At 44.4% G+C, this 11,319-nt stretch overlaps 1 long non-coding RNA gene across 1 annotated transcript in view; it reads left to right on the top strand.

Moving 5' to 3' along the window:
* The first annotated feature begins 239 nt into the window (after positions 1-239).
* Positions 240-11,319, top strand: part of LOC136505920 (uncharacterized) — a 36,550-nt gene continuing 25,470 nt past the window's right edge. The window contains exon 1 of the long non-coding RNA XR_010771348.1: positions 240-1,110. This is a non-coding gene — a long non-coding RNA (uncharacterized lncRNA). The remainder of the gene's footprint in view (positions 1,111-11,319) is intronic.

Raw genomic sequence — 11,319 nt, 5'->3', positions numbered from 1 at the left:
TAAGTTGAGAGATAGCTCTCACATTAGGTTTTGAAAAAGATATATGGCTGGAAAGATATCCCCTTAAAGTTACAATATCCAAATTTATATAATATTGTTCCACGAAAATAAGCTACAGTTACAACAACTCTTTGCACGGATGGCTCTAGAAGAACACTAATAGGAAATAAAAGTTATTGGAGTGACATCACTTAGTAGCTAGGTTAGCAAACATTCGGTTACAGATCAGAAGGGTCGCAACTCGCAAGGATACCTTTTTTTTGCTTGTTAAAAAACGATGACTCCTTCATAGTAAATTCAATATATAAACATTTTGTCAACACAAGATTTGGTGGTTAAAGATACCACTAAAAAGTAAAATATTAAAATGTTCATATGGTTCCTAAAGATGGCGCTACTCTTAGTATAGATAGTTTAGTCAGGAGCAATTAGAACAGGATTAAGTTGGATGCATTCTGCCGCACGAATGAATCAAAACAACATCTCTTCTTTGATTGCATTGTACAGAGACAGTCACAATGAACTTCTTTACTTCCTTTGGACGGTCGATAATTCTAGACTTAATTTTTGAATCTGACTCTTTTTATTTTATTTTATTTATGTATAATAATTGATCTAATTATCTTGGTCACAAGAATAATCTTTATTATGTAAAAAGGACGAGAATATGAATTTTATGTATTGATTGCACATGCATGCTTTCCGATTTGCCCGGTGTGTACCACGCTGGGTCCATCGCTGGCGGATCGAATCAGATGTCCAATTGTCCAAAGCTACCAGCAAGAGGAGCATCGTCGAAAGTTGGATGGCATCTTGTTCAACACTTGATGGAATGGAACCAAGGAAAGGAACGGGAATAGGAATACAATTATACAGCGATTTTTTGAGGATCGGTCAGGTCAGTTTTCTCTTTAAAATTCGAGACGAGACGACACTGAGGGAGTTTGACTCTTCAGCTAGAGGGCGCCAACAACGCCGGCGTCTCCTCCGTCGCGACCGCACGTCTGCTTCGGCTATGAACTGCGCCGACAGATCCCCTCCGTCCTGGGAAGCCAACGCTACAGTTCGATGGTCGATGCCATCACGCCAACATAGGAAGCCGAGGCTGTGGTATGCTTACTCCATGTCTCTTTTGCTCTCTCCAGTCACAATTAGGTCATGTCCGTATTACTTCAATCCATATATGTTAAAGTGGATTAGTGCAAAACTTATCCTCCGGATAGCACGGCTCTAAATGGCTACGGCTCCTTACTACAGTGCGCATAGAAGTCGAAGCCGGAGCTGATGAAGAGAAATAATAGTTTCACGGCTCCTAATTCATTTTGAGACTAAAAAGAAAGATGGCTCCTCGCTAGGTGTATAGAGGAGCCGGAGCAGTCACCTGAAGCTCTATCAAACCTTAGGTTCTCTATCCAAATTGCTTTTGCTAACTCAACTTAGTGTGTGGCCATTTAAGGTGGAATCGTGTGGGCCATAAAACCCTATCCTGTCAGACATCCTTGCTGAACCAGAACCAAATATGTCATCACCCCTGTTCTCGACTTCTCGTCATGGTGGTTTCACTTTTGCATCAGCAGAAGGCTGACACCTAAGGACTGACCCAACACATGCCATGGACATTGGCCTAGGACCTATCTGAGGTTGCAACCTTAGGCTCTCTATCCAAACTAGCCAATACGCCGCACGTTGCCACGGGTCAACTAAATGTGGCCAATGATGCATTGCATGATTTTGTTGAACATATTTGCTGTTTGTGACATTTCTGAAGACTTTAGATTGGCTACCTTTTATAAGTACATGAGGAAGAAAGGTTACATCTCAAATAGGTGTTCAATGCCCAGCATAGCATTTCAGTGAACGAAAGGAATATCTAATTCAAGCAATTAAAATCTACTGTAAAGTTTTTTTTTTTGTTTTTCTGATTTTGGGAAAGAGGGGGAAAGTATGGTACCTGAACAGCAGGGTTAAGGAAACTGCGGCTGGGGACAGAACTATTATAAGACGCGTTCGTTTGCGAGAAGATGGATACATGGTTTCCTATTTTTTTTTTCAGTTTTCGAAGGCACTGCACATCAGAAATTAAGAACTATTTGCCCTGTTCGATTTTTTTATAATCCATTTTTTTAGCTTGTTTTTTCAGTCGGAACCGTGTTTTTCTCTCACAATAAATCAGCTCGGCTTTTTTTTCAGCGAAGCTAATGGGCAGTGGCGGATCCAGGATGAGCACCTCAGGGGGGGCTAATCAATAGAGATTTAGAACAAATATCGAAGATTAATGATGAAATCACGTTTTTTCTACAGTAATTCTACAGTAATATCAATGCAAAATCACTCTCCCGGGGGGGGCTGCAGCCCCCCCAGCCCCCCCCCCTGGATCCGCCAATGCTAATGGGGCCATCGACGTGTGGCCCCATGTCAAAATTTATAACATGTTGACATAGGGTGCAATAGAAGGGTGAAAATGCTCCCAATTTAAGTCTTAGGCAACCTGGGATGAAACAGTGAACTAACTATTAGTATTAGATTATCCGATGCAAAACATGTGAGTTGTTATTTGAAAAGAATAATATATTATTTGAATCTATGAAATATTTTTGCACAAACTTCGGCAGGTCAGACCATTCATTACCGCAGGAGCAGCTGAGCCGGAAGAGTATCGCTGATCATTGTAGCCGCAGTAACCAAATGTGACCTTCTTGCATTTAGAGAACACGAGTCATGGCTAAACACTGAACAATGTATCAAGCAGGCAAACATCAGGGTGAAAGGTAGGAGCAGATCGGATTGCGAACAAGGGAGAGATGACAGTACCTCGCGCCGGAGGCGTCACGAGCTCAGGTGCCCGGGCTATGCCGCTAGGTTTGCCCGCGCCGGTTCCCGTGGCAGCGCGGCACCGCGTCGGGCCGCCGGAGCCGGGAAGAGGGAGGGGAGGACGTGTGGAGCGCTTTGGTGCTGGGAAGGCGGTGGGCGTCGCGAAGCCGAGCCGGCGAGGGCAGAGCAACGGCCTCGCGGGGCAGGCGGCGTCGTTGCGACCAGCGGCCAGCGGCCAGCGGCGGTGCCACAACCTCCGGGGGCGCGGACGGAATGCGGCGCTCTGCAGCGCAGCGTTGCCGGGGGGCGGCGCCGGCTATCGGCTGGGGTGGGAGCGGCGGTGGCGTGACGCAGCGGGTGCGGGAGGAGAAGCGCCGAGAGAGTCGAGACCGGACGTGTGGGGAGAGAAGCCGGGGAGGGCAGCTGGTTGGGTCTGGAGCAGGAGCGGGTGAAGTTCCAAAGAAACATGGAAGCAGCTCCGGAGGAAATCCGCTTCAAGTGATAACAGCCATTGGATTTGGGATCGGACGGTCAGCATTTAATGGTTTAATGGTAACGTGGTCGCGTGAGGAAGCAAAAGTTGGTATACAAAAACTATAGCAACAATGGTAGATTATACATGCCATGCTTTTTCGAAGGGAGGGGGATTATATTAAAACTTGGTATACTATATCCTAAATTATACATGAAAAAATTTAAAATAAAAAATACATAATATTCTATCCAGATTCTTGCATCATCTTCTTTTCCAGTGGCTTCTCTCGAATGCTGGAGCCAAAGTGCCGTCCTTATGCTGAATCCAACAACCCACCCTAAAATATTAGACATGCCTCAAGATCGTTTAGAATCTGTCCAAAACGCATTTGAATCGATGAAACAATATCGGCAGTTGCATTATCGGGTACAACATAGGATGCGGATACATCACCTGCAAATCTTCATTTCCTCTCTGCGACCGTCGACGAAGAGATCGATGACCCGGAGTAGCTGTCCTCATTGAAAGCATCTAGAAGCACCCTACGCCTTACAGATAAAGGCCATAAATTGTCCGCCTACTGATGAAATCGACGCCTGCAACGGGTCTCGTCGTGGCAATCACCAAAGTCATAGCAGAAAACACGATCGTGGCTGAAAATCATCTGATTTCACCGAAAGTTTTATTTGGACTAAACCCTAAGCAACTAGATATGAAACTGCGAAAAAAGGATGGGTCTACTCAATAGATGTGTAGTAATAAATCATACTAATATTTGTTTAGAATTATTTTTTTAGAAAAAAACATACTTCGTGTGCAAGTCTCTACAAAAATTATGTCGAATTTCACGAATTCCGGTCATTTCGAGGGTGGGCGAAATTGTTTCAATACCGAAATTGGAAACCTTGCTACTAATGGTGCAGTGGTGGTAGGGATCATTACGGGAGTAAGAGGGCACACGCATGTTTGCTATCTGAGAGCAGGCTAACATTGTCATATGCTTCAGATAAGATCTAGGAGAAGCAAGGAAGATGCAAGGGCATTCATTTCCCAATGCTAGTGGCGCAACCACGCAAGCCAACGCCTTGTATCAGAAAAGCAACTCTCTTTTGCCATATGCTTTGCTTGTTCTCCCTCATGGCACCATCAATGTAGGCTAACACTCCTGGTAGATCTAGTACAAATAAAGTAATTCATATATACTAGGAAATATTGAGACTACTATTCAAACAATGCAAACTATTACTGCTTGTGGTTTGCAAAGAAACTTTTTTCCTTTCATCCACTACTACACTCAGACCTTTCATAGCCACGTCGTAACCCCATCGCAGCCGCATTTTGGCCTCAGCAGTAAGCTATCGGCATTGATGGTCGTAGCCCCCACTGTTGGCATCTGAGACCGACTGCGGTGTACACTACACTGCCGTATTAGCTTATGATCCGTCCGTGATAATATCCTTACTTCTGTCGTATTGGAGCATGACTCGTCTGTGTGGGTATACACTAACATCGCCGCATTGACAAATGATCCGCCTATGGTGGAGGCTATCATCACCGTCGTGTGGGCACATCAATCGCCTATGTAGTGGTCACGACACCGTCGCCTTGTACTTCGATCCAACTGTCTACGGTGCAGGTTCGCTGTCGCTTCAACGGCCGAGACGTCTGTAGAGGTAAACATCACCGTCGCTTCAGCGTATGAACCATCAGTACAAAGGTCATGGTCACCGTCGCTGTGGCAGAACCACCCAAAATAACACGCTTTTGGATGTGCTTGTCTTCCAATAGACACTAAGCATCCCGAAAGTTAGCTACATCGGACAGTTCTGTCGAGCCCACCCCAAGGGAGAACTCAAAACAATCCACGTTTTACATCCAGAATCCAATAATGAGTACGAGCTTACAATACTTAGTCCATTTCATACAACAAGAGTTCTTAGAAATTATTTATTAAAATACCAGAGTTCAAAATGCGATAATTAAACAGCGGAATGGAAATAAACATCTAGCAGAAACGATACAAGGATCCGTCTGTGCCCACCAGAAGAATCCTCCACACAAGAGCTACTCCTCAAGCTGCACCTACAATAGGGGTAAAATAAACCCTGAGTATACAATGTACTTGCAAGACTTACCCGACTAGTGAGAATAGTTTTCCCACTCCAAGAAGTATGATAGGCAATATGGGTTTGGTGTTTTCTTTTGTTTACGAAAAGCATTACTAGGAGTACGTCCTTAAGATCAAGTTTTATTAGCAGTCATGATTACTTCATTAGCAAACCATTCTAAGTAAGCATCTGGTCTACTTTCAAGCAAGGGTTGAGCAATCAGAACCATTTTACCATATTTCATCTTCTAGTTCTTACTATGATGCTAGACCATAGCCAAGTCGTACCGTCTCACAGAAACAACGATTTATGAACCAATGTATCATAGCTAGATACCCCGAAACACACACCACGTTTGTACTCTAGGCACAAACAAGACCAACCCATTCCACTCCTATCACGGGGTCCAGGTCCCCATCTAAATTTGGACTCCAAGCCCCCACACTTGAGACTCGGTCTCAATATGGTGCTTAGACCTCTACCTTTCCTCGCCACCAATCAGTCGGTCCGGAAAGAGCCGTAACCCATGACAAGAGCGTAACGAGCCTTCCTGCTCCCATAAGCAAGTATGTGCTAAGGATAACAAGTCTGTGACCTGACTACCATCCATAGCAACGAACGGTCCTTAATCGACACAAACATGGAAAACAGTGTAACTAAGCCAAGTCCCGTTGGCTGCGGGACACAACCTATTACACCCACCAATACCCATACTGTATCCCTGTTCGGTCTCCATTTTCTTTTCATCATTTTGTTATGCGAGTAATAATAATCACCTATTGTGAGTAACGGCAGGTTACTCACGCTACCGAAAACCTAAGCATAGCAGCTACTCGAACCTGTACTAGTAGAACTCTTGGGACAGATATATTTATGCATGTGCTTTCCATAAAATTCCTGCAATGTAAATGCACATAACATATATAAACAGTTATTATAAAAAATAAGGGTTATGCACTAGGGCAGGCGTGGTGTCAGCGGAGTCAGTCAGTGGCGGCTCTAGGACCTCCTCCTACACGAGAATCTCCTCCTCATACTCCTCGACCATCTCCTCGAACTCGTGATCGCCGATGGTCATGATCTCCATCAACTCGTTCTCTACATGCATGCGATCATGATACAACACTTATCATTTAAGCAATAACAACTCCTAAACTAAGAATACACATACTAAACTATTAAGCTAGCTCTAATGACTAAGGTACTAAGCTAACTATCATCTTTACCAAGCAAAGTGTTGGCTTCAACTAACAAACACCTAGCTTTACAAATGAAGGATATATCTTTTATTTCTACTGATGATTTAATGTATATTGAAACAACGAGCATTTAACTACCCTAATTCTTATTCTATTCTAAAGCTACAAAAATTACAGTGAGCACATAATAATACAATGAAGCTACCATAAAAATTTCAGGACTATAGCTATCACCAATTTACCACAAAAAATCCTACAATATTTAACCTAATAATATTAAGCACTCTCAAATAATTTAATAGCTCCTTGTATCAACATGTATATATATGAACTAAAGACACTAATAGATAGAGCACAATTTTAGGAACCTAATAAAATTTGTTTAATAATTTTTTGGACACCTACATATTTTATATGATTTACCAAAGATGAGCTCAAAAATTAAATTAGAAAACAATTTCTAATTCCTTATGAAAAAGAAAAACAAATTCTCCCACGCGGCCCACACGCGCGGCCCACGCGACGCAGCACACGAGCGCAGCGGCCCACAGGCGCGGCCCACGCGAGGCCGCCCTGCACCGCGAGACGGCCCACGGCTGGGGGAATCCCGTGTGCGATGGCAATTTTGCAAAAGAGACCTCGCACTTCTCTCGAATTACAACTAAGTACTAACACTATTTTCTCATCTTTCAGAACTTCTCGCTTAATCCCCTGGCCTTTCCTAGAATTCCCCTGCGCACACCCTCGACAACTCAGTGCACGACGACGCGGCGAGCAGCGACACTGAGCGCCTACGCTGGCCACTTGGGACCTGCGTGGGCCCACCTAACGGGTTGATCACCATCTCCGATCTTGGTGGCTACGCTCAGTGGTGGCGAGGGGTGGCAGGACGCGCTGGAGCGAGTTGCAGCGATGCTTGACCGTCCGCGACGGTGGTGCATCTACCCCGGCGATCTAGAGCACCTAAGGACCTAACTAGCTAGCGAGGGAGCATCAATAGACTACCGTGGACCTAGATGAGGTGACGATTGGTGTGGAGGATGACGGAGGAGGGATGGCCACGTGCGGCCGAGCCGTGCGGTGGCGCACCGCGACGGCACGGTCGCGTCAACAACAATGGGGAGGTGGTAGCGATTCCGCTAACGTGCGCAAGGTGGAGAGGAAAGCAAGGAGAAGCTAGTGGTGTAGGTGAATTGGTTCTGGAGGGGCGGTAGGAGGGCTACCCACATCCATGGCCAGACGCGGCCTTATCGGCACGGCGGCAGGGAAACTACAAAATTGGAGCTTGGTAGTGCCTTCTTCATGGCTGGGTAGGGTCGGGCAGCGAGAGTGCGTGATGGTGAAGACGTGGATGCACTGAATTGAATGGAGATGATCATTCGTAGGGTAATTTGATGGCGCAGCTCGATGGCATCAGCAGAGGGAGAAAGAGAGAAAGAGAGAGACGGGGCGTGGTAGGTGGGCTCGGCTCATCCTTGCCTTGGCGGAACACGATCGATGTGATTGTGGAGGCCCATGCGTAGGCGCTAGCAGATAGGCGCGTGTGTTTGCGACTGGCGTGGCCCGCGCACCGCAGTGCCATTACTGACAAGGTGACGACGAGCCCGACCATGTGCATGCGGTAGAGGAGGCATTGCATTGGGCTGACAGCGGTGCAGAGATGCAGAGTGAGACACAGACATGACAGCATGGCGATGGCAACGACAGTGGCTGTGGCGCGGTGCGAGTCGCAGTGCGGCAGCGCGGTAGGCTCGACTGCAGCACCGTCTAGCTACGCAAGCAGCAGCAGCGGTGGCCAGGCCATAGCCAGGCCAGAGCAGCCATGGCCGGCCACGCACAACAGCGCGAGTGCATGCTGGAAATCCAGCATGGTGACGCCGAATGCCCGAGCATGGTGATAGTGTCCACGCGGCCAACCAGCCCGAAACCGTGTCGTGCACGAATTTTAAAGCGCCCAAAACAACTAAACAGTTGCTTCAGGAGCCAAACCATCTTCACCATGCACAAGATGGCATATAAGACTACTAAATCGAGCTATAACACTACACCACCCTTTAACCCAATCTCTTAAAATAATTTGCTAAACATAGCAATGTCTAGCTATTGACAAACTTAGAAATTTTCTAAGTTTTTTAGCTGAACTTGATTTCAATTTGCAATTTCTAGGCTAGTAGAAATATTAGTTAGGAATATCATTTTCAACAGCAAGTATTTCACTGTCATGTACAAAGTTTGTATTTCAAACTTTATTTATGTATCACACACATGTTCTATAGTATTTTTGTTTAATAAAAATTGGTTTTCAACCCTACTTGATATACATGAACTATTGAATCAACTTTCATTTAGCATTTTTATTGATCATTTTAAGTTACAAGAAATTTATCTACACATTTTATCACATGCATTAACACGTAAACATGATACTGATGACATATTTTAGTAAATGATTTAGGGTGTAACACCGAGGGTGTTACAACTCTCTCCCCTTACACAAAATCTCGTCCCGAGATTTCATGTGAGTGCCTAGTGTAGGAAAAAGGGTAAGAGTGAGCTTTTAACATAAACTATTACCTCGGCACACCGGGGAGAAGATGGGGATAATGCTCCCAAATATAACTCTCCTGCTCCCAAGTTGCTTCATCCTCCGAATGATTTTGCCATTGGACTTTATAAAATTTCACCACTTTGTTTCTAGTAATTCTCTCTTTTTCATCCAAGATTTTGACAGGACGCTCAATATAAGAAAGATCAGGTTGGAGAGGAAGTCCTTCAATTTCCACCACTTCCTCAGGAACTGTAAATACTTCTTTAATTGGGAAACATGAAAGACATTATGTACTGCTGAAAAAAGATCCAGAGGTTGGAGACGATAAGCAACCGCACCACATCGCTCTAAAATCTTATAAGGTCCGACATAATGAGGAGCTAACTTTTCACGGACTCCGAACCAATGCACATCTCTCATCAAGGATACCTTTAGGTACACATGGTCATCAACTTCAAACTGCAAGGGAATTCTCCTCTTGTTCGCATAAGCTTTCTGACGGTTCTAAGCCGCTTTCAAATGACTCTGAATAACACTGACCTATTCTCTTGCTTCTTTAATAAAATCAGGTCCAAAGTACCCACAGTCACCCACTTCAACCTAGTTAAGAGGTGTCCTACATTTCTTACCATATAGGGGCTCGAACGGTGCCATTCGAATGCTCTCTTGATAGCTATTGTTATAGGAAAACTCAGCTAAAGTCAAGCATTTGTCCCATTTTTCTGGATAAGAGAAGACACCAGCCTCAACATGTCTTCAAGTACTTTATTAACCCTTTCTGTCTAACCGTCAGTTTGTGGATGATAAGCTGAACTTCTGAGGAGACGAGTACCAAGACATTTCTGGAGTTGCTCCTAGAAATGAGAGACAAAGACTGACCCTCTATCAGAAACAATGGTAATAGGAACTCCATGTAGGGTCATAACCCGATCAAAATATAACTTGGCATACTTCTTGGCTGAATACCTTGTATCAACTGGGTGGAAATGAGCGGACTTGGTAAGGCGATCCACAATGACCCAAATAGAACCCCTTTGTTGTGCGGGGCAAACCTATAACAAAGTCCATGGAAATATCCTTCCATTTCCAAATAGGAATTGGCAAGGGTTGTAGAAATCTAGGCATACGCATATGGTTTGTAACACCTCTGGTGTTACGAGCTTGCTTAGCACCTAGGTTAATGCCTAAGAGAAATTAGCAAAACAAGTTTTTAGGTTTAAAAGTTTAAAACACACATGGGATGACGAGTGAGTCTTAGGTGGTTCACTTTGATGGACTAAACTAAAGATTTGAGTTAATTCACTTAGTGCGTAAAAGTATTTAAAAATGTCCGATAACGATTCTAGTAAGTAAATGGCGAATGGCTTGTTCGGTTGGATTGAGCATGAAAACAATTTTTATAAACAAAATTTGTTGAAAGTAAAATTTGCTAAATATTTAAACCTTAGAGTTTTAGTTATGCTTGTTAGTGCATAAAGTTGCTTAGAAAATGAATTTTCAGAAGCTAAAATAATATAAACTATAAACTAGAAAAATCATATCATCAGCAGGATATGAACATCGTGAATATGTTGGTATGCTTGTTCGAGTGTCAATGTGATGTTTGTTAGTTAAAAATAAACACGAATGAAATAAAAAATAAAAACAAAAGTGTCGCTGGCCACTCATCTCACCTACCTCACCGGTACGACGTGCGCATTATGAGCTAGGACCGAGCTTGCTGACCTTGCTAACTGCTTGGTTGCATTTTTTCCCTATCTGTGTCGGTTAAGGACCGACCATTGCAATGGGTTCTAGGCAGGTCACAGACTTATTATCCCGAGCACATACTTGTGTATGGGCGCAGGGAAGACTTGTTACTCTCTTGTCATGGGTTCTGGCACTTTCTGAACCGATTTTTTAGGGTGGTTTTTGGGTGGAGGTCCTTGCACCGCACTAAGTTTAGGACTCAGGGGCGGGGGCTTGGAGTCCAAGTTTCGACAGGGACCTAGACCCCGTGATAGGAGGGTAGTGGGTTGGTCCTGCTTGTGCCTGGGGTACAAGTGGGGCGTGTGTTTTAGGGTACCCAGCTGGGCACATTGATTCACGAATCGCCAGGTAATCCGGTATGGCTTGTCTACAGTCTAGCAACGTAGTAAGAACTAAAAGATGAAAGATGATAAAATGATTCTGATTGCT

This window comes from Miscanthus floridulus, chromosome 14, assembly GCF_019320115.1.
Source record: "Miscanthus floridulus cultivar M001 chromosome 14, ASM1932011v1, whole genome shotgun sequence".
Classification (NCBI taxonomy): Eukaryota; Viridiplantae; Streptophyta; class Magnoliopsida; order Poales; family Poaceae; genus Miscanthus; species Miscanthus floridulus.
The sequence above is the reverse complement of the archived record's forward strand: the minus strand, read 5'-3'. Positions and strand labels throughout refer to the sequence as shown.